Source organism: Schistocerca nitens, chromosome 5, assembly GCF_023898315.1.
Source record: "Schistocerca nitens isolate TAMUIC-IGC-003100 chromosome 5, iqSchNite1.1, whole genome shotgun sequence".
Classification (NCBI taxonomy): Eukaryota; Metazoa; Arthropoda; class Insecta; order Orthoptera; family Acrididae; genus Schistocerca; species Schistocerca nitens.
The window spans coordinates 228,022,249-228,045,096 of NC_064618.1; the positions used below are offsets into that span (position 1 = coordinate 228,022,249).

The 22,848-nt window shown below is 41.7% G+C and overlaps 1 protein-coding gene across 1 annotated transcript in view; it reads right to left on the minus strand.

The window, feature by feature from the left end:
• Positions 1 to 22,848, minus strand: part of LOC126259408 (cell division cycle protein 16 homolog) — a 204,768-nt gene that overhangs the window by 171,075 nt on the left and 10,845 nt on the right. The gene's annotated exons all lie outside the window — the stretch shown is intronic.

Here is a 22,848-nt window from a genome sequence, read left to right on the forward strand (position 1 = left end):
GTCAGGCTTATAACATCTTAATGCCCGTTTGGCTTAAATTTGGCTTCTTTAGGTTTATAGAAACACGTGGTCACTGCTACCTTCTCTCCCACTCGCTTAACTTGGGTCCTCCCCAGTACAATGTGCCAGTTTCTGGGTGTTGACCTCCCCGATTCCATCCACACCTCTCTCCATATCAAGCCCACTAACCATCAACAGTACCTATATTCTGACAGCTTTCATTCCTTTCATACCAAAAAATCACTTCTATATAGCCCGGCCACCCCTGGATGGTGACTCTGCAGTATGTTTAAGGTCTCACTAAGATCTTCATAGACAAGTACTATCCCCAAACCTAGTCCATAGACAGATTTTCAGCCCCATATCCTTGCACATCCCTAATGCTCCCCCATTCTCCAGGACCAGCTGGAAAGGAGTAACCCCTACCCAGGTATAGCTCAATATAATCTTGAACAAAAGCAACTGAACCATATCCTTCACCAGGGCTTTGGCTATCTATCTTTGTGCTTGAAACGAGGGATACCTGTCTGCTATACTTCCCACACCTTCTGACGTTGTATCTGCCACCCACCTACCCTACAGGACATTCTGACCCTTCCCCACACCACTCTCACTCTTAACCCCAAACCCTTACCACAGGGGTCGCATCACTGTAGAACACTCAGTTGCAAGACCAGCCTGATACACCCACCCAGCACATCCGAATCCAGTCCTATTCACAGGTTTGCCTACCCCACGAAAGGCAGGGCCACCTTTGACAGAAGCCATGTCGTAAACCAGCTCTGCTGCAATTTCTGCAAGGCTTTTTATGTGGGCATGACCACCAACCAGCTGTCCACAAGAATTAATTGCTATTGCCAAACTATGACCAAGAGCAGAGTTGATAACCCATCAGCGGAAATATCCAATGAGTTTAACACCTGTTTCGCAATCCATGCCATCTGGATCCTTCCCCCCTCAGCACCAGGTTTTCTGAACTATATAGATGAGAGTTATCCTTGCAACACAACCTTCATTCCTGTAATCCTCAATCTCCACTAAATGACTGCACCCACACCCTGTAACTAAAGGTCTCTCCTTTCTCTGTCCTGCTACCCCTTTCAGGGTGTATACGCGGGACAAGGGAAAAAAATTTCCTGGATTTTTCCCGGTTAAAAATACACTTTCTCCCGGATGAAAATACACTTTTTCCATGTTATTAAGTGACAGTACATTTTCCCCTCAGAGCCGTAAAACTTATCAATCCTTTGAATGTTATGTTTTTATACACGGGCGTAGAATTTCCCGGCACTTCAGAAAACAAAACTCAGGAAAGAAAACTCCTTTTGGAAAGATTTTTGATGTGCAGCAATATGTACACTGCATATTTTCATATTACGAAAGTATAAATTCGAATACCACCAAATACCGCATGTTACTTTCCAAACCATTGTAATCGAGATTGCAATGTGTTTTTGTAAGCTAGTCATAGCTCATGTCACTTGATCCTGCTAGCCGATGACAGTGGATATTCAGATCACAGGACACGTGATGTAGTCAGCTAATAGCAACATCACTGTTAAGTAGCGCAGATACACAAACAGGAAAAGCTAACGTTTTAAATTAATATACATATTGTTGCTACAAGAAAAGCAAAGCTTTCACATATAATATTGGTCTCTAAGGTTAATAAGCTGCAAGAGAAGCTAAGCTTGCACATATAATGTTGATATTTTTTGCGCGTGTTACACTTTAAGATATATCACACAAATGTGCCAAGTCCAGTGACTTGTCCTCAAAGTTTTCCACAAATAAATTAGCTACCGCAGAGGAGAGAGAGCTTCCCATAGCACTACATCAATTTGCTCATAATAACGACATGAATGATCTTCTGGGCTCAAAATACTTCTAAATGCCTCATCATCAAACGCTCTGTGATTTAAGAAATTCAACGTACATTCTCACACATAGTTCAACTTGTGTAAAAGGAAATTTACTTTGAAAGTAATGCTTTTCAAACCCCCATTCACAATATTTTCCAGCTACCTGTTAGAAATAGGTTCGTTTCAGTAGTCGTCAGTGAGTGACAGATAACAGGTGCCACAACACTTTGGCAGCTGCTATGACGACGGAAGCCCGTATGTTCTTACATGTAAAACATTAAAAGATCTTACATTATGTCATAAAAGAAAAAAAGACATCAGAGGATACTCCAAGAGCATACTTAAAGAGCACATTCATATGTCCAGATTCCCAATGAACTAGGCCTTGATCTGATATTAAGCTTTTCAGTGTGGGTTTCAGGATGTAAATTTTCTTGGAGTACCAGTACTGTATTAACTCATCTTTGATTCTTTATTATGGCATAATGCAATACATGCTAGAAGATGAAAATGTGCACTTGAAATGCAGCGAGCAGTTGAAATTAGATAAGAGTGTGGAACTAAACACTTTGTTTCAAGCACATTGACTGCCTCAGCGTAAAAGATTAATAAAAACCAAATTTCTTTAGCAAACCAACAAAAGTAACTTCATTGTTCTACAAGGCGATAAATGCATGGCTGTCAGAAAAGCGGAAATAAAATAAAATCTGAAACTAATAACATATATTAGCCTTCTGTAATTATGTGAATGTATTTTAATTCACTTGATAGCTCCCGGCCACAGAAATCCATTTTGTTTTCATTTGACGTGACAGCAGTAAATGAAAAGGAAACAGCAAAATCACAAAATGTAAACATGGGTCACATGGATACTACACACTTCCCTCCCCACTATAACTCACACTGCTCTGCGCATAAGCCTCGGATCTACGATATTTCCGAACCAGGGCAATACTAAGGTAGTGCCCCCCCCCCCCCACCCACCCACCCAGCCCCCCTTCCTCGAGCGTTTGAGATACGACATCAAAATTTTTAAAAAATTGAATTTTCAAAAATATGTTCATTTTGTAGTGCACATCTTTCTGCAGAGTCTGATACATAAAACATATATCTTAGAGGAAATGTATGACATGTTATTTTGTCTTAAATGTGCCAGAGTGCAGTGCCACCCCTCTTCACACAGCGTTCTTCTATCGCACGTCACTGTATTTCGCTCCTTGGAATTGAAACGTGAATATTTTGTACTGGATGCCATCAAAATATAGTCAGGACAGTGGAAATTAAAATGTCCTGTGGTGCCTCTCCTGCTCCCAGTCACCTGGTCTGACATCCTGCCCCTCTAACCAGTAAAGTCAAGAGACAAGCAACACAGTAAACATTTCTTCAATCCTTAGCTGCTACCATTGTTTTCTCTCTAATCTTGCTACAGCTTTACATGGCGTGCTTTCCTTTCTACGACAGAATCTATTACCTCATCAAAGTTCGTTACACGTTTTGCAAAATTAAAAATCGAAATATCGTTATCTAATACTGCGTAAGCTGTTAATACAAATAGTACCCAAGACTGGTGTGGTTTCTCGATCTGATTACGTCTATTTTGTCACTGTATGCTAGATAAAACAAAATAGGCCTTTCTAAAACTGCAGAAAATCTATCATACACCGAATAAATGAGACTGTTTTGGCACACATGGTCATTTTTATAACATGACAGAATATAATTCACCAAGAACAACATAAAATGCCTATTAGACCTACTACAAGCAAAAAGCTTTATGTTAGAAAATAGTTTCACATTTCACTCATTCACTCCAGTTTCTCGAGCATGAGATTGTAAAGTAGTAAGAGATTTTTATATAAATTTGGAATCGTCACGTTCTTCCCTAATTTGTGTGATGTCCCCGTTTCTTCTCCTTCCTCGTTCTAACAATCTTGTCATGACTAATTCTGGAACTATTCATGTCTTTGTCAAAACTTATTCGCCGGTTAACTTCACTAATCCTGCCACAATCATCGGTTTAGTTATCCCTGATTAAGCATTGTTATGTTCGTACAAACCATTTTCGTGCTACTTCCAAAATAGAACTTAAGTGGCTGCTAAACAGGGACTTTACAACTGGCCCTTACTAGTGTAGCGATCTGGCCAAAAATTTTCTGACAAAATTTCATTTTCCTGGGTACACCTAGAAGATAATACATAATCTTTCTTACGTGTTATTCCTGTTAGTAATTTATTTCCACTCTAGTAGTCTGAATCTAAGGATTTCCCTTATAATTATATCAACACTGACCACTTGCAAACCCAAACAACAACATAATCAGACAGCGATTGGCGTTCACTCGTTCGGCTTTACCCTGCTCAGCTTGCTGTGACTGTTTACACAGTCAACAACCACATTTCTGTAGTCAGAAATGGGAGAAGGTACTACTCATACGCCACTCAACTGCACATGTGCATGAGCCCGCTCGTAACTGCTCAAACGAATCTAACGTAAACAGTTGTGACGTCACGCTCATCGGAAACAATTTGTTGTTATGATGTATTGCATAGTCTTCCTAAAGCCTTTGACACATTTAGCTGTTGGCAAACACTTGTATGAGCACTGTGTTTTGTTGTTGTATATGGCACATTTCCTTTGCAATTTATGTTTTATTTTCACTTTTTATTCTCGTTCAAGTTCTTTTGTTGCAGTATTATTCTGCAGTATCAGGATACAGTAATATCCTTTGTTAGAGTATCGATTCTTGCCAGTCAAAATTTAAAAAAATTAACTGAAAACTAAAACAACGAAAAATTCCCGGGTTTTTCCCGGTTTTCTCCTGGATGAAAAAATTCCTGGGTTTTTCCCAGATCTCCCGGGTTGTATACACCCTGCCTTTCCAAATCCCCTTTATCATGTTACCACAGTTGTAACATTGTGCACTGTTTGAACTTAATGGCTCTGGTGCCCGTGTTTCGTATTGCTATGCCATGTACCCACTGCCTCTCCCATCTGCATGCCTATGGGAGAGTAATGCACAATAACCAGGTCGACAAGACAAGAAAGAATGAGTTGATTGTATATGAGAAAGGTTAGATGAAAATTAAAAGTCCAGTATCATAACCACTGAACCATTTTGCACACACATAAACAACATTGAGTTTATTACAATGGAACAACGGTGTCGTTGGAGAAGGATATGAAATGAGGAAAAGGGAAGGGGTTTAGTTCATGGCCTCACATAATACCTAGTAAATGCAATTTAATGTAAATAATGTGAGTTGCATCACATACCAAGACTTTGTGTGCATGAAATAAAGAGATGGGTTCCTATTACAAGAAGACTAGACATTAACAGCTAGATAATATGAGGCTAGTAACTATAGTCTGATTAAAATAATTGATTGTTGACACTTCACACGTTGGAGCTGGTTTCCACCAATCAGAGCACTTGACGTCACGCCTGAACCATTTGCTGTTGCCAGTTCACTTCCAACTCCTTGTCTGACATTCTTTCTTGGATGTGTTTTGATCTTGACTCATCATCTCTGTCATGTGTAACAACACTAATGAGACTATGCTAGTGAAACACATGTTTCATAAGTAACACTAACCAAACACTACTGCATACTTCCACAAAAACAACAATTCAGTGTCACATATACATTTACCATAATCACAGAGATCGGCTTACACGAGATAAGCTTTGTATGACATTGCATGAAACCTAATTTTGGAAAGCTGCAATCGATCATTGTGACTGGGTCACCACAGTCATATTTAACTATTTAATATAATGTTGTGGGGTAGGGCAATGGTTAGCGCATGAAACCCACTTGTAGAATGATGAAGGCGTCGAATGACGAAGGTTTCAATATCATCTAAGGCAGCAAAATTTTTTTTATTTCTAAATCTGATAAAAGGAATCTGATTCTTATTTTTATTCAATTAATTGGTTTAAATGATATTTTTTATTTCTAATTCTTTGCAGCATCATTTTCATTATTGTATTATATTCTTTATTTACTCTTATTTTCTTTGTCCTATTCTTTCTTTGTTTGAAATCTGCATGTGCCGCCTATAATCCTGCATCCAAGTGCCAACAAGGACTGCTCATCAGTTGGTAAAACAACAGCTTGTGCAGCCAGTGTGAAGACAGTTTCAGGTAACCAATGATAGCAACAAACTACAGTTTGCTTTTGGCACTGAACGTGCATTTTTCATTTCTTGAGTTTGCTTGTAGAGGTTAACTTTAATCACCATGAACAAAGCAATTGTGATTTTAGTTCTGCCACACATTGTTGACTTCCCCCATGAACCATGGACCTTGTCGTTGGTGGGGAGGCTTGCGTGCCTCAGCGATACAGATGGCCGTACCGTAGGTGCAACCACAACGGAGGGGTATCTGTTGAGAGGCCAGACAAACATGTGGTTCCTGAAGAGGGGCAGCAGCCTTTTCAGTAGTTGCAGGGGCAACAGTCTGGATGATTGACTGATCTGGCCTTGTAACATTAACCAAAACGGCCTTGCTGTGCTGGTACTGCGAACGGCTGAAAGCAAGGGGAAACTACAGCCGTAATTTTTCCCGAGGACATGCAGCTTTACTGTATGATTAAATGATGATGGCGTCCTCTTGGGTAAAATATTCCGGAGGTAAAATAGTCCCCCATTCGGATCTCCGGGCGGGGACTACTCAAGAGGACGTCGTTATCGGGAGAAAGAAAACTGGCATTCTACGGATCGGAGCGTGGAATGTCAGATCCCTTAATCGGGCAGGTAGGTTAGAAAATTTGAAAAGGGAAATGGATAGGTTAAAGTTAGATGTAGTGGGAATTAGTGAAGTTCGGTGGCAGGAGGAACAAGACTTTTGGTCAGGTGATTACAGGGTTATAAATACAAAATCAAATAGGGGTAATGCAGGAGTAGGTTTAATAATGAATAAAAAAATAGGAGTGCGGGTTAGCTACTACAAACAGCATAGTGAACACATTATTGTGGCCAAGATAGACACAAAGCCCATGCCTACTACAGTAGTACAAGTTTATATGCCAACTAGCTCTGCAGATGATGAAGAAATTGATGAAATGTATGACGAGATAAAAGAAATTATTCAGGTAGTGAAGGGAGACGAAAATTTAATAGTCATGGGTGACTGGAATTCATCAGTAGGAAAAGGGAGAGAAGGAAACATAATAGGTGAATATGGATTGGGGGGAAGAAATGAAAGAGGAAGCCACCTTGTAGAATTTTGCACAGAGCATAACTTAATCATAGCTAACACTTGGTTCAAGAATCATAAAAGAAGGTTGTATACCTGGAAGAATCCTGGAGATACTAAAAGGTATCAGATAGATTATATAATGGTAAGACAGAGATTTAGGAACCAGGTTTTAAATTGTAAGACATTTCCAGGGGCAGATATGGATTCTGACCACAATCTATTGGTTATGAACTGCAGATTGAAACTGAAGAAACTGCAAAAAGGTGGGAATTTAAGGAGATGGGACCAGGATAAACTGAAAGAACCAGAGGTTGTAGAGAGTTTCAGGGAGAGCGTAAGGGAACAATTGACAGGAATGGGGGAAAGAAATACAGTAGAAGAAAAATGGGTAGCTCTGAGGGATGAAGTAGTGAAGGCAGCAGAGGATCAAGTAGGTAAAAAGACGAGGGCTAATAGAAATCCTTGGGTAACAGAAGAAATATTGAATTTAATTGATGAAAGGAGAAAATATAAAAACGCAATAAATGAAGCAGGCAAAAAGGAATACAAACGTCTCAAAAATGAGATCGACAGGAAGTGCAAAATGGCTAAGCAGGGATGGCTAGAGGACAAATGTAAGGATGTAGAGGTTTACCTCACTAGGGGTAAGATAGATACTGCCTACAGGAAAATTAAAGAGACCTTTGGAGAGAAGAGAACCACTTGTATGAATATCAAGAGCTCAGATGGCAACCCAGTTCTAAGCAAAGAAGGGAAGGCAGAAAGGTGGAAGGAGTATATAGAGGGTTTATACAAGGGCGATGTACTTGAGGACAATATTATGGAAATGGAAGAGGATGTAGATGAAGATGAAATGGGAGATAAGATACTGCGTGAAGAGTTTGACAGAGCACTGAAAGACCTGAGTCAAAACAAGGCCCCGGGAGTAGACAACATTCCATTAGAACTACTGATGGCCTTGGGAGAGCCAGTCATGACAAAACTCTACCATCTGGTGAGCAAGATGTATGAGACAGGCGAAATACCCACAGACTTCAAGAAGAATATAATAATTCCAATCCCAAAGAAAGCAGGTGTTGACAGATGTGAAAATTACCGAACTATCAGTTTAATAAGTACAGCTGCAAAATACTAACGCGAATTCTTTACAGACGAATGGAAAAACTGGTAGAAGCGGACCTCGGGGAAGATCAGTTTGGATTCCATAGAAATGTTGGAACACGTGAGGCAATACTAACCTTACGACTTATCTTAGAAGAAAGATTAAGAAAAGGCAAACCTACGTTTCTAGCATTTGTAGACTTAGAGAAAGCTTTTGACAATGTCGACTGGAATACTCTCTTTCACATTCTAAAGGTGGCAGGGGTAAAATACAAGGAGCGAAAGGCTATTTACAATTTGTACAAAAACCAGATGGCAGTTATAAGAGTCGAGGGGCATGAAAGGGAAGCAGTGGTTGGGAAAGGAGTGAGACAGGGTTGTAGCCTCTCACCGATGTTATTCAATCTGTATATTGAGCAAGCAGTAAAGGAAACAAAAGAAAAATTCGGAGTAGGTATTAAAATTCATGGAGAAGAAGTAAAAACTTTGAGGTTCGCCGATGACATTGTAATTCTGTCAGAGACAGCAAAGGACTTGGAAGAGCAGTTGAACAGAATGGACAGTGTCTTGAAAGGAGGATATAAGATGAACATCAACAAAAGCAAAACGAGGATAATGGAATGTAGTCAATTTAAATCGGGTGATGCTGAGGGGATTAGATTAGGAAATGAGACACTTAAAGTAGTAAAGGAGTTTTGCTATTTAGGGAGTAAAATAACTGATGATGGTCGAAGTAGAGAGGATATAAAATGTAGACTGGCAATGGCAAGGAAATCGTTTCTGAAGAAGAGAAATTTGTTAACATCGAGTATAGATTTAAGTGTCAGGAAGTCGTTTCTGAAAGTATTTGCATGGAGTGTAGCCATGTATGGAAGTGAAACATGGACGATAACTAGTTTGGACAAGAAGAGAATAGAAGGTTTCGAAATGTGGTGCTACAGGAGAATGCTGAAGATAAGGTGGGTAGATCACGTAACTAATGAGGAGGTATTGAATAGGATTGGGGAGAAGAGAAGTTTGTGGCACAACTTGACTAGAAGAAGGGATCGGTTGGTAGGACATGTATTGAGGCATCAAGGGATCACAAATTTAGCATTGGAGGGCAGCGTGGAGGGTAAAAATCGTAGAGGGAGACCAAGAGATGAATACACTAAGCAGATTCAGAAGGATGTAGGTTGCAGTAGGTACTGGGAGATGAAGAAGCTTGCACAGGATAGAGTAGCATGGAGAGCTGCATCAAACCAGTCTCAGGACTGAAGACCACAACAACAACAACAACAACATTGTTGACCATCGTTTTGTAGGATACACTGCACATCATGAGGTCGTGAGTTAGCTTAGGGCATGAGTGTAACTTCATGGCTACAAAAAGCATCGTCCACCACAGGTCAGTTATTGGTCACTTAAAATGAGTTGTCATCTGAGAATCTTGCATTCGGACATACCTTACGGCGGCCACTTCCAACACTGCTCCGCATTACACATTAAGAGCATTTGTGAAGTGACCCATCGTGTTTGCATGTCACCTATAACTGAGTAGTAGCAGCAGACAATGTGGCAACACTATAGCAGCAAGTGACAGACATCAACTATCGAGTAATTTTATTCGGCCTATAGAACCATATGTGTCATGTCTTGGCAGTGACACATAATGCTTACATTATGACAAATAATACTTAAACAATTAAAAGTCGTGAACTAAACAAAGTCCACAGTTTGTCGTCTTGCGGTAGTGTTCACGCTTCCCAAGCACGGGGTCCCGGGTTCGATTCCCAGCAGGGTCAGGGTTTTGCTGTGTCGTCTTCATCATAATCATTCATTCATCCCCATTACAGACGGAGGACGGCAATGGCAAACCACCTCCACTAGGACCTAGCCTAGTGCGGCAGTGCAGGTCTGCCACATCGTTCCCCTATGCTCTGTCAAGAAGCATGGGACTTCATTCCCATTTTTTCCAACTAAACAAACACTGTTTTTTAGCCTTGTTACACATTTAATTATTAAAGTTATTGCACAACCTAGGTTTTGGGTTATAAGCCCATTTTCAAGTACATTACTGATTCCCAAAGACGATAATGCACAGATAAACATGATGACAAGGCAAAGATAATCTCAACTTCTTAAGGTCTCGATCCATAGCTTAATGTACAATTACATCAATGACCATTTTTTAACAAATTACATACATTATTACACATTATAACTACAGAGGCCAGATTAAAGTTAGGCATCAGCCAAGATATTTTTAACTATGATGGACTGGGGCCCAAAGTTTTGTTTCTATCCTGGGGTTGTGATCTCATCCAGGTATTTGTAGGAGTTAGCCAATGCCAACAGTGACTCATTGATCTTATAGTCATAGGATACAACTTGTTTCATTTTTTTAAGTGCACGGTTTTACCTGTCTAAATATTTAAAGCAAGTTGTCAATCTCTGCACCACTTTGAAATCTTATCGAGATCTAAATGATTATTTATGCAGGTTCTTCCAAACAGTATTACACTATAGATAACTGTGTCATCTGCACAAAGTCTGAGATTATTGTAGTATTAATATTGTCCACAAGATCATTAATATATAGTGTAAATATCATGGGTCCCAACAAACTTCCCTGGAGCATATCCAAAGTTATTTCTACATCTGACGATGACTCCCCATCCAAGATAACATACTGTGCCCTCCCTACCAAATAAATCCTCAATCCAGTCACAAATTTCATGACTGTACTTTTGACAATAAGCTCAGTGTGGTACTGAGTCAAATGCTTTTCGGAAATCAAGAAATACTGCATCTACCTGACTGCCTTTCAGTATGTCATGTGAGGAAAGTGCGAGTTGGGTTTCACATGATCGAAGTCTTCAGGATCCATTCTGGTTGATGTGGATGAGGTCAATCTGTTTGAGATACCTAATTATATTTGAACTCAGGGTATGTTGCGGATACTATACATATGCCTCAGAACGGAAAGGATTGCCTGTTGATGACCCGGCGAGGAAAAACTATTAAAGAGAAGGAACACGGATATTCCGATATCCACCTGGAATGTGAGGACACTCAATGGACCTGGCAAGCTACAAGGCTACAAGAAATTAGGAATGAACTACGTAAGTATCAAGCAATACAAGAAACTAGATGGAAAGGGCAAGGAATGATAGCGTCGCGGGAACATTTAATGATGTATAGCAGTGGAGATACATGCCTTTATGGAACTGGTTTCCTTCTACATAGGTCTATAAAGGCTAATGAAATTGGTTTTACGGCAATAAGTGACAGAATGTGCTCTCTAAGGATAAGGGCAAAATTTTTTAATGTTACAATAGTGAGTGTCTACGCCCCTACGGAGGAAGCAGATGAAGATGCAAGGCTATATTCTCTGCCAAATTGGAAGAAGAAATTGGTAAAATTCAAAGGCACAATGTGAAAATAATACTTGGAGACCTAAATGCAAAAATAAGGAAAGAAGAGGTATATAGAAGTATAATAGGAAAGGAAAGCCTACACAATGACAGTAATGATAATGGGCTCAGATTGTTAGACTTCACCAATGGGAAGAACATGATAATAAAAAGCAACTATCACCAAGGAAAGATATTAAGAAATGTACATGGTTATCACCAGATGGAAACACAAGAAACCAAATAGATCACGAACTCATAGACAAAAGGCACGCATCAGATATTATGGAAATTAGCAGCTGCAGAGGGGCAGATGGAGACACAGACCACTACCTAGTACGAATTAGATATACGCAGAAGATAGATTTGGTAAGAAACCAAAGGAATAAGAATTAAACACAATATACAAATATTCCAAACGAAGGAAACACAGGAAGAACATAGGAAGAAACTAGAAGAGATATTGGAAGCAGGGAGAAACATAGCGAATGAAGATAATGTGGAAACTAAATGGGAGTCATTGAAAACTGCCATTAGCGTAGCTGCAGAAGAGATACTGGGGAGAGAACAATGCAAAAGGGTGGTTAAGTGGTTCGAGGAGGAATGCTTAACGGTAATACATGATAGAAATTAAGCGAGACAGAGAATGTTGCAAAAGAACATGAGGTTAGTGGCAGAAGAATACAGAGAAAAGAGGAAAAGAGCAGATGAGCTTTGTAGGGTAAAGAAAAGGTAGCATGAAAGGAGAAGGATAGAGCAGCTGGACGGGGACAGCAGAGGGTTTTATGAAAGAACAGGTGGTTTGAAGAAAGGTTTCCAACCTCGAGCAGTTTTCTATAAGGAGGACGGAAATCTAATTGAAGATAAAAGTAAAGTCCTAGAAAGGTGGCAAAAGTATTTTACCGAATTGCTTGACGGGAAAGAAGGGGATAAAGAAGAAGGAACCGTGATTGAGAATGAAAGGGAACAAAACTCAGAATTGGAATCAGAGTTAGATGTAGAGGATCGGGAAGAGGAAGTAGTACCAGAGCTAGAGGAAGTGAAGAATGCTATCACGAGCCTAAAAAATAATAAAGCAGCAGAAGACGGCATAGAGGCCGAATTATTAAAATATGGCTGAAAGAAAATGGAGGAGGCAGTCCATGAATTGATAAAGGAGGTAATGCATAAGGAATGGAACATGGGAATTATCTGCCCATTACATAAAAAAGGCGACAAGTCAGAATGTAGCAATTATCGTGGAATCACTCTCTTCATCTACATCTACATCTACATCTACATTCATACTCCGCAAGCCACCCAACGGTGTGTGGCGGAGGGCACTTTAGGTGCCACTGTCATTACCTCCCTTTCCTGTTCCAGTCGCGTATGGTTCGCGGGAAGAACGACTGTCTGAAAGCCTCCGTGCGCGCTCTAATCTCTCTCATTTTACATTCGTGATCTCCTCGGGAGGTATAAGTAGGGGGAAGCAATATACTCGATACCTCATCCAGAAACGCATCCTCTCGAAACCTGGCGAGCAAGCTACACCGCGATGCAGAGCGCCTCTCTTGCAGAGTCTGCCACTTGAGTTTATTAAACATCTCCGTAACGCTATCACGGTTACCAAATAACCCTGTGACGAAACGCGCCGCTCTTCTTTGGATCTTCTCTATCTCCTCCGTCAACCCGATCTGGTACGGATCCCACACTGATGAGCAATACTCAAGTATAGGTCGAACGAGTGTTTTGTAAGGCACCTCCTTTGTTGCTGGACTACATTTTCTAAGCACTCTCCCAATGAATCTCAACCTGGTACCCGCCTTACCAACAATTAATTTTATATGATCATTCCACTTCAAATCGTTCCGCACGCATACTCCCAGATATTTTACAGAAGTAACTGCTACCAGTGTTTGTTCCGCTATCATATAATCATACAATAAAGGATCCTTCTTTCTATGTATTCGCAATACATTACATTTGTCTATGTTAAGGGACAGTTGCCACTCCCTGCACCAAGTGCCTATCCGCTGCAGATCTTCCTGCATTTCGCTACAATTTTCTAATGCTGCAACTTCTCTGTATACTACAGCATCATCCGCGAAAAGCCGCATGGAACTTCCGACACTATCTACTAGGTCATTTATATATATTGTGAAAAGCAATGGTCCCATAACACTCCCCTGTGGCACGCCAGAGGTTACCTTAACGTCTGTAGACGTCTCTCCATTGATAACAACATGCTGTGTTCTGTTTGCTAAAAAATCTTCAATCCAGCCACACAGCTGGTCTGATATTCCGTAGGCTCTTACTTTGTTTATCAGGCGACAGTGCGGAACTGTATCGAACGCCTTCCGGAAGTCAAGAAAAATAGCATCTACCTGGGAGCCTGTATCTAATATTTTCTGGGTCTCATGAACAAATAACGCGAGTTGGGTCTCACTCGATCGCTGTTTCCGGAATCCATGTTGATTCCTACATAGTAGATTCTGGGTTTCCAAAAACGACATGATACTCGAGCAAAAAACATGTTCTAAAATTCTACAACAGATCGACGTCAGAGATATAGGTCTATAGTTTTGCGCATCTGCTCGACGACCCTTCTTGAAGACTGGGACTACCTGTGCTCTTTTCCAATCATTTGGAACCCTCCGTTCCTATAGAGACTTGCGGTACACGGCTGTTAGAAGGGGGGCAAGTTCTTTCGCGTACTCTGTGTAGAATCGAATTGGTATCCCGTCAGGTCGAGTGGACTTTCCTCTGTTGAGTGATTCCAGTTGCTTTTCTATTCCTTGGACACTTATTTCGATGTCAGCCATTTTTTCGTTTGTGCGAGGATTTAGAGAAGGAACTGCAGTGCGGTCTTCCTCTGTGAAACAGCTTTGGAAAAAGGTGTTTAGTATTTCAGCTTTACGCGTGTCATCCTCTGTTTCAATGCCATCATCATCCCGGAGTGTCTGGATATGCTGTTTCGAGCCACTTACTGATTTAACGTAAGACCAGAACTTCCTAGGATTTTCTGTCAAGTCGGTACATAGAATTTTACTTTCGAATTCACTGAACGCTTCTCGCATAGCCCTCCTTACGCTAACTTTGACATCGCTTAGCTTCTGTTTGTCTGAGAGGTTTTGGCTGCGTTTAAACTTGGAGTGAAGCTCTCTTTGCTTTCGCAGTAGTTTCCTAACTTTGTTGTTGTACCACGGTGGGTTTTTCCCGTCCCTCACAGTTTTACTTGGCACGTACCTGTCTAAAATGCATTTTACGATTGCCTTGAACTTTTTCCATAAACACTCAACATTGTCAGTGTCGGAACAGAAATTTTCGTTTTGATCTGTTAGGTGGTCTGAAATCTGCCTTCTATTACTCTTGCTAAACAGATAAACCTTCCTCCCTTTTTTTATATTCCTATTAACTTCCATATTCAGGGATGCTACAACGGCCTTATGATCACTGATTCCCTGTTCTGCACTTACAGAGTCGAAAAGTTCGGGTCTGTTTGTTATCAGTAGGTCCAAGATGTTATCTCCACGAGTCGGTTCTCTGTTTAATTGCTCGAGGTAATTTTCGGATAGTGCACTCAGTGTAATGTCACTCGATGCTCTGTCCCTACCACCCGTCCTAAACATCTGAGTGTCCCAGTCTATATCTGGTAAATTGAAATCTCCACCTAAGACTATAACATGCTGAGGAAATTTATGCGAAATGTATTCCAAATTTTCTCTCAGTTGTTCTGCCACTAACGCTGCTGAGTCGGGAGGTCGGTAAAAGGAGCCAATTATTAACCCAGCTCGGTTGTTGAGTGTAACCTCCACCCATAATAATTCACAGGAACTATCCACTTCTACTTCACTACAGGATAAACTACTACTAACAGCGACAAACACTCCACCACCGGTTGCATGCAATCTATCCTTCCTAAACACCGTCTGTACCTCTGTAAAAATTTCGGCAGAATTTATCTCTGGCTTAAGCCAGCTCTCTGTACCTATAACGATTTCAGCTTCGGTGCTTTCTATCAGCGCTTGAAGTTCCGGTACTTTACCAACGCAGCTTCGAGAGTTTACAATTACAATACCGATTGCTGCTTGGCCCCGCATGTCCTGACTTTGCTCCGCACCCTTTGAGGCTGTTGCCCTTTCTGTACTTGCCCGAGGCCATCTAACCTAAAAAACCGCCCAGTCCACGCCACACAACCCCTGCTACCCGTGTAGCCGCTTGCTGCGTGTAGTGGACTCCTGACCTATCCAGCGGAACCCGAAACCCCACCACCCTATGGCGCAAGTCGAGGAATCTGCAGCCCACATGGTCGCAGAACCGTCTCAGCCTCTGATTCAGACCCTCCACTCGGCTCTGTACCAAAGGTCCGCAGTCAGTCCTGTCGACGATGCTGCAGATGGTGAGATCTGCTTTCATCCCGCTAGCGAGACTGGCAGTCTTCACCAAATCAGATAGCCGTCGGAAGCCAGAGAGGATTTCCTCCGATCCATAGCGACACACATCATTGGTGCCGACATGAGCGACCACCTGCAGATGGGTGCACCCTGTGCCCTTCATGGCCTCCGGAAGGACCCTTTCCACATCTGGAATGACTCCCCCCGGTATGCACACGGAGTGCACATTGGTTTTCTTCCCCTCTCTTGCTGCCATTTCTCTAAGGGGCCCCATTACGCGCCTGACGTTGGAGCTCCCAACTACCAGTAAGCCCACCCTCTGCAACCGCCCAGATCTTGCAGACTGAGGGGCAACCTCTGGAACAGGACAAGCAGCCATGTCAGGCCGAAGATCAGTATCAGCCTGAGACAGAACCTGAAACCGGTTCGTCAGACAAACTGGAGAGGCCTTCCGTTCAGCCCTCCGGAATGTCTTTCGCCCCCTGCCACACCTTAAGACTACCTCCCACTCTACCACAGGTGAAGGATCAGCCTCAATGCGGGCAGTATCCCGGGCAACCACAGTCTTAGTCCGATCGGGGGATGCGTGGGACGAGCTGGCCGTCCCCGACAAACCCCCATCCGGACCCCCACAGTGATGCCCATTGGCAACAGCCTCAAGCTGTGTGACCGAAGCCAACACTGCCTGAAGCTGGGAGCGAAGGGATGCCAACTCAGCCTGCATCCGAACACAGCAGTTGCAGTCCCTATCCATGCTAAAAACTGTTTTGCAAAGAACGTCTGAACTAATCTACAGAGAGCGCAAACAAATCGACAAAATTTAAACGGTTATTAAAATACAAGATTGCCTAGTAAATGCAGTAATGCTACTACTAACGCACTGCTGACACACTGCTCGGCAGCGGAAGGAGACTACGCGGTTTTACACTATTCAGGTACTAAAACGCGATGCTACAACTCGCAAATACTATAATACGCCCGAAATTTATTTATCAAACAATGCAAGTACCAAAAACACTCAAAGAAATTAAGAATTAAACTATGTAAGAAATGAGTGAGCTAGGAGTATACGACTTGCTGCTGCAGCTGCTTATCCAACGGCGGCAGGGAGCACACTGACTGTGACCAACCGACACTGGCCGTTCAAAACAAAAAAAAAGACAAACGACTACGCGAATTTACACTATTCAGGTACTAAAACGCGATGCTACAACTCTCAAATACTATAATACGCCCGAAATTTATGTATCAAACAATGCAAGTACCAAAAACACGCAAAGAAATTAAGAATTAAACTATGTAAGAAATGAGTGAGCTAGGAGTATACGACTTGCTGCTGCAGCTGCTTATCCAACGGCGGCAGGGAGCACACATGTAACATATAAGATATTTAGTAAAATTTTAGCCTCCAGACTTGAAGGGATGATAGAATGGATACTGAGGGACTATCAGGCTGGATTTAGGAGGAATAGATCCATGATGGATCACGTATTTTTAACAAGACAAGTGCTAGAGAAGTTTTATGAGTATGACAAGCAACTACATCAATTGTACATTGATTTTAAGAAAGCGTACGACAGCCAACACAGGAAGAATTTGTACAGATCATGAAAGAATTTAGAATCCCATTAAAACTGGTCAATTTAACAGAAATGACAATGAAAGCAACAGTGTGTAAAGTAAGAAAAGAGCAAGAACTGTCTGGTGAATTCCGAGTACAGAGGGGGCTACGACAGGGAGATGTGATCTCTACAATGCTACTTAATTTAGTTTTAGAAAAGGTGATGCGGCAAATGCCAAAAAATCCAGGAGGAATAATACTTAATTGGCAATTTCAAGTGGTAGTGTATGCAGATGACGTAGCATTAATGGCAAGGTAATTAAGGGCACTAAAGGGGAACTATGATATGTTAGAGGAAGCAGTAAGAGAAGTAGAAGTAAATATAAACAAAACAAAGTATATGGTGATGGGGGAGCCCAATATAAATGGACAAAAGAATTCAATAGTAATGAATGGGAAAGAATATGAAAGAGTGAAAACATTTAAATATCAAGGTTCTGTAATAACGGAGGACAATAAAGTAGCAGTAGAAATTCAAGAAAGGATAGCGAGTGGAAATCATTGCTATTTTGCCTTGCAGAATGTATTTAATTTCAGGAATGTTCATAGGAACACAAAAATCAAAATATAAACGACCATATTAAGACCTATAGTAATATATGGATCAGAAATCTGGGCATTGGCATTAAATGAGGAGAACCCTGGTTATTGAGATGGGAAAGAAAGATATTGAGAAGGATTTTTGGGGTAGTGAGAGAGGAAGATGGCTGGAGAGTAAGGACAAATGTAGAACTAGAAACACTTTTTGCATAGATGGATATTGTTGTTGAAATTAAGCAGGGAAGAATAAGATGGGCAGGACATGTACAGAGAATGACAGAAACTAGGGGTGTCAAGAAAGTTTTCATGGGAAAACCTGACAGGAGAAGGAGAAGAGGTAGACCCAGGAAAAGGTGGCTGGACAATTTGGAATAAGATCTAAATGCATGGGAATAAGAAATTGGAGAAGAAAGGCAATGGACAGAGAAGAATGGAGGCAGGTGATACAGGAGGCCAAGGTTCTTCAAGGACTGTAGAGCCAACCAGGAAGAAGAAGAAGAAGAGGAAGAAGAAGAAGAAGAAGAAGAAGAAGATGTTGTAAGATTCTATAACAAATTGATGTTGTGGATCAATTCTACTACCCTTCTCGTAAACAGGCATGATCTATGTTTTCTTTCAACTACCGGGCACAATTTTTTGTTCAAGGGATCTACATTAAGAGTATTGTAAGAGGAGTGGCTAACTCAGCTGCAAATTCAGTATACCATCTGATAGGGATACCAACAGACCCTGGAACTTTGTTCAATTATAACAGTTTCAGTTGTTTCTCAACACTGCTGACACTGACATTTATTTCACTCATCTTTTCAGTAGTACGAGGCTTAAACTGGGGCACTTCTCCTGGCCTTTCCTTTGTAAAGAAACATTTGAACACAGAGTTAAGTATTTCAGCTTTAGCTTGGCTATCCTCAATTTCAGTTCCTGTCCCATTCGCGAATGACTAGACACTAACTTTGGTGCCACTAACAGCCTTTACATATGACCAGAATTTTGGGTTTTGTGACAGATCATTTGATAATGTTCTGCTACGGTAATCACTTAGGGCTTCACAAACCGCTCTCTTGACGACCAAATGTGTTTCATTCAGCATCTCTCTAACTATAGCTCTATGATTTATTTTCCACCTATTCCACAGTAGTCTCTGTGTAACAACATATTGCCACTTAGAAGACAGTGTAATTAGATGAATGAGGAACACTAACTTCAGTTAATGAAGGTTTATTCAGCACGTGCACATACAAGAGTGTGGAGCGAACTGCCTCCGGCCGGAACATATACAGCATATATACAGCTACAGAACATTCCAGTACAATGATGTTTGACATTTGTGTATACTTCTAGAATGTACTCGAACCGAAGACAGAAATTAAAATTGTACAGTTCAGGTGAGTTTTCAACTCACGACCCTCCATGCAACAGTTTAGTATCATAACCACTACACCCTGGTGCTGCTCAGCTTCTTTTGCGACATTGCTCCCTCCTTAAGAGAACAGCGTCTCGGTGTTACATCCTCCTAGTCCGGGAACGAGTCATTGGTCCTGCATACTCCGACTCCCAATGACTGGTGTTCACCCTGGAGGTGATGATCTTAGAACTTCTTTTGCCGCTACGCTCTTCATCACCTTTCCACTTGTTGCCTGTCGCTGGAGCTTCGAATTTACCCTGGGTTGCAGGATCCTTGTAGGGCTTCATTCAAAGGACAAGGAGTAATGTTAAACCAACGGTTTATCTCTGCCACAAGATTCAATTAAAAACCTTTCCCTCGATCCGTAATTAAAGACCTTATCCGTAATGTCTTCCACAATGAATTTGGCTACCTCAAATGCTTCAGCTGTTTCACGGCTTTTGTAATGGCATAGCGTGTCAGATAATCAGTGCAAACAATAATCCATCTACTGCCACTAGCAGATGTTGGAAATTGTCCGAGGAGGTCAATCCCAACAGACTGGAAAGGCCTTTCGGCTGGTGGAATTGGTATCAGTCGGCCAGGTGGTTTCTTAGGGACTGCCTTTCTCCTCTTTCACTCTCAACAGTGCGACACATAGTGACGGACACTCCTAAAAAAACCTGGCCAGAAAAGTCTCTTGCGGATTCTATTGCAAGTCTTAATAAATCCTAAATGTCCAGAATCAGGTGTCTCATGGAATTTCTGTAGAACATCTAAGCGCATGTTTTTAGGAATCACTGGTAGCCACCTCTTTCCAAACGGATAAAAGTTTTTCTTGCAAAGTAATCCATTAACTATCTTAAATTGTCCTTTCACATCCTCTGACCCTGTTAAGGCAAGCATAATTTGAGATATCTTGGCGTCCTTCTGCTCAGTAGAGAGGTCCTGGGGAGTAGAGAGGCAGTCACTATCTTCATCAAAGTTTTGATGGTCTTGCACAGGGTTTCTTGAGAGACAGTCAGCAGCTTAGTGTTTTCTTCCACTTTTGTACACTATGGTAATGTCTTACTATTGAAGATGTAGTACCCACCTGGCAAGTCGTCCTGTTGGATTCTTAAGACCTGTCAACCAACAAAGTGAATGATGGTCTGTAACAACTGTGAATAGCCTTCCATAGAGATAATGTCAAAATTTGCACATGGCCCAGATCACAGCAAGACATTCTCTTCCTGCAGTTGAGTAGTTTCTCTCAGCTTTTGTAAGTGTCCTAGAAGCAAAGGTTATAACTTTCTCTTTTCCATCCAAAATTTGCACCAGAACAGCACCAATCCCATACTCATTGGCATCTGTATGTAGTTCTGTAGGTGCTCTCTCATCATACAGGTCAAGGACAGGGTCAGTCGTCAGAGCTTTTCACAAGACATCGAAAGAATCTTGTCGAACACCACCCCAGATAAATTTAGCATCAGTTTTTAACAACTCTTGGAGTGGCCTGGCTTTGATACAAAACTCTTTGATAAAATGCCGGTAATAAGAACATAATCGGAGGAAGCTTCTCACATCTCTAATACTTTTAGGAAAAGGAAATTCCGTTATAGATCTCACCTTTTCGGGGTCTGGTCGCACACCTTCGTTTGACACAAGGTGTCCAAGTATTTTGATTTCTTTTGCTCCAAAGAGACACTTTCTTGGATTAAGTTTCAGTCCGCCTTGTTGGAGACACTTAAGAACGGCCCGCAGTCTTTTTATGTGCTCATCAAATGTCTCTGAGAACACTATAATGTCATCTCAATAACAAAGACACATTGTCCACTTCAGGTGACTTAGAAGATTATCCATCATCCATTCAAAAGTTGCTGGTGCATTACGCAAACCAACTCATACAGACCCTCAGGGGTGATGAATGCAGTTTTCTCACGAGTAGCCTCATCTACTTCGATTTGTCAGTATCCCGAGTACATGTCCATGGTTGAGAAAAACTTAGCCCCCTTCAGACAATCTAGTGTATCGTCAATTCGTGGAAAAGGGTAAACATCCATTTTAGTTATCCTGTTAAGCTTCCTGTAATCAACACAAAGTGCATCTTCCTGTCCACAGTATCGCATCTCACTTGGCATAATCTTCAAGCGACCACAATCTATAATTGCCTGAGAAGCTTTCAAAAAGTCCCATCCGAGAATGACGTCATCTCTACACTTTTGTAAGACGATGAATTCTAAGGGCTGTGTATGCCCACTTATACCCACAAGACTGGTACATCTTCCTGTAGGTTTTACATATTTCCCATCAGCCACCTTCAGCAGAGATGTTTTGCTGTTGAAGAATACAGTTTTCTGCAACTGGCGATGGTACTTCTCCGAAATGACTGAATATGATGCTCCAGAGTCCACAAGAGCTTGGGATGTTCGGCCATCCATGAGGATATCAATGTAGTTCCCTATCATTTTTGTAGTGATCGACCGCAGAGGATTTTTCTCTTCAGCGGCCTCACCTCCAAGGAGGGTCGCACCCTTTAATTTTCCAGGTTGCGGTGGCTAGGTGATCGGCTGGATCTTCTAAACGGTGATGGAGACATTGCTCGGCGTGTTGGGGAGCATCCTCTCCAGCAGCTGGCTTGCGGCGATGGTGACCTACGTCGTCCTGCACCCACATCTTCTTTTTCATCTTCATCGCCCTGGAGATGGCGTCGGCTAAGATCGGTCTGCTGTCTTCTGGTGTGGACGTCATCAAATAGCCGCTGAATTTCTCAACAATAGTGCACCACATGTCCCTGTCGTACACAGTGGAAACACACTGGTTGGTTATCCTGGGTCCTCTCGACATCAGTCTTCCTTGGTGCCCAAACAGGTTCCTCATGGGGCATTGTAGGAACGTAACTTTGCCTGGTCTCAACTTTTTCACCATTTTAAAGGGAGATGAAGGACAAGAGACTGGCTTCAATGTCTGTTCGATTTCCTCCCTTATGACCTCTTGAAGTGTCTCGGTTTTTTGCTCGCCGTGTAGCCCAAGTGCCTTCCAAACTTTCTCTCTCACTATCTGGCGAAGAACACTTGTGAATTCAGTTCCCTCCTCCATCACAGACATCTTTTTTGATGCATTGTCTCGATATACTGAAACCATTTTATGAAGTCATCTCCTGTCAAAACTTCCTCCAGGAGTAGGGCTTGATACATGTCCTCAGCAACACCCTTCATGAGATGTAAAACCTTGTCTTCCCCCTTCATTCTAGGACCCACTATTTTACACAGCTCAAAGACGTCTTGAATGCTGTAGTTTCCCCAGGATGCTGTGCCCTGCACTTTGCTCTACCTTCAGCCTTGCACTTCTGTCGTTGTGTGGTGCCAAAATACTTGTGCAGTTCCGCCTGG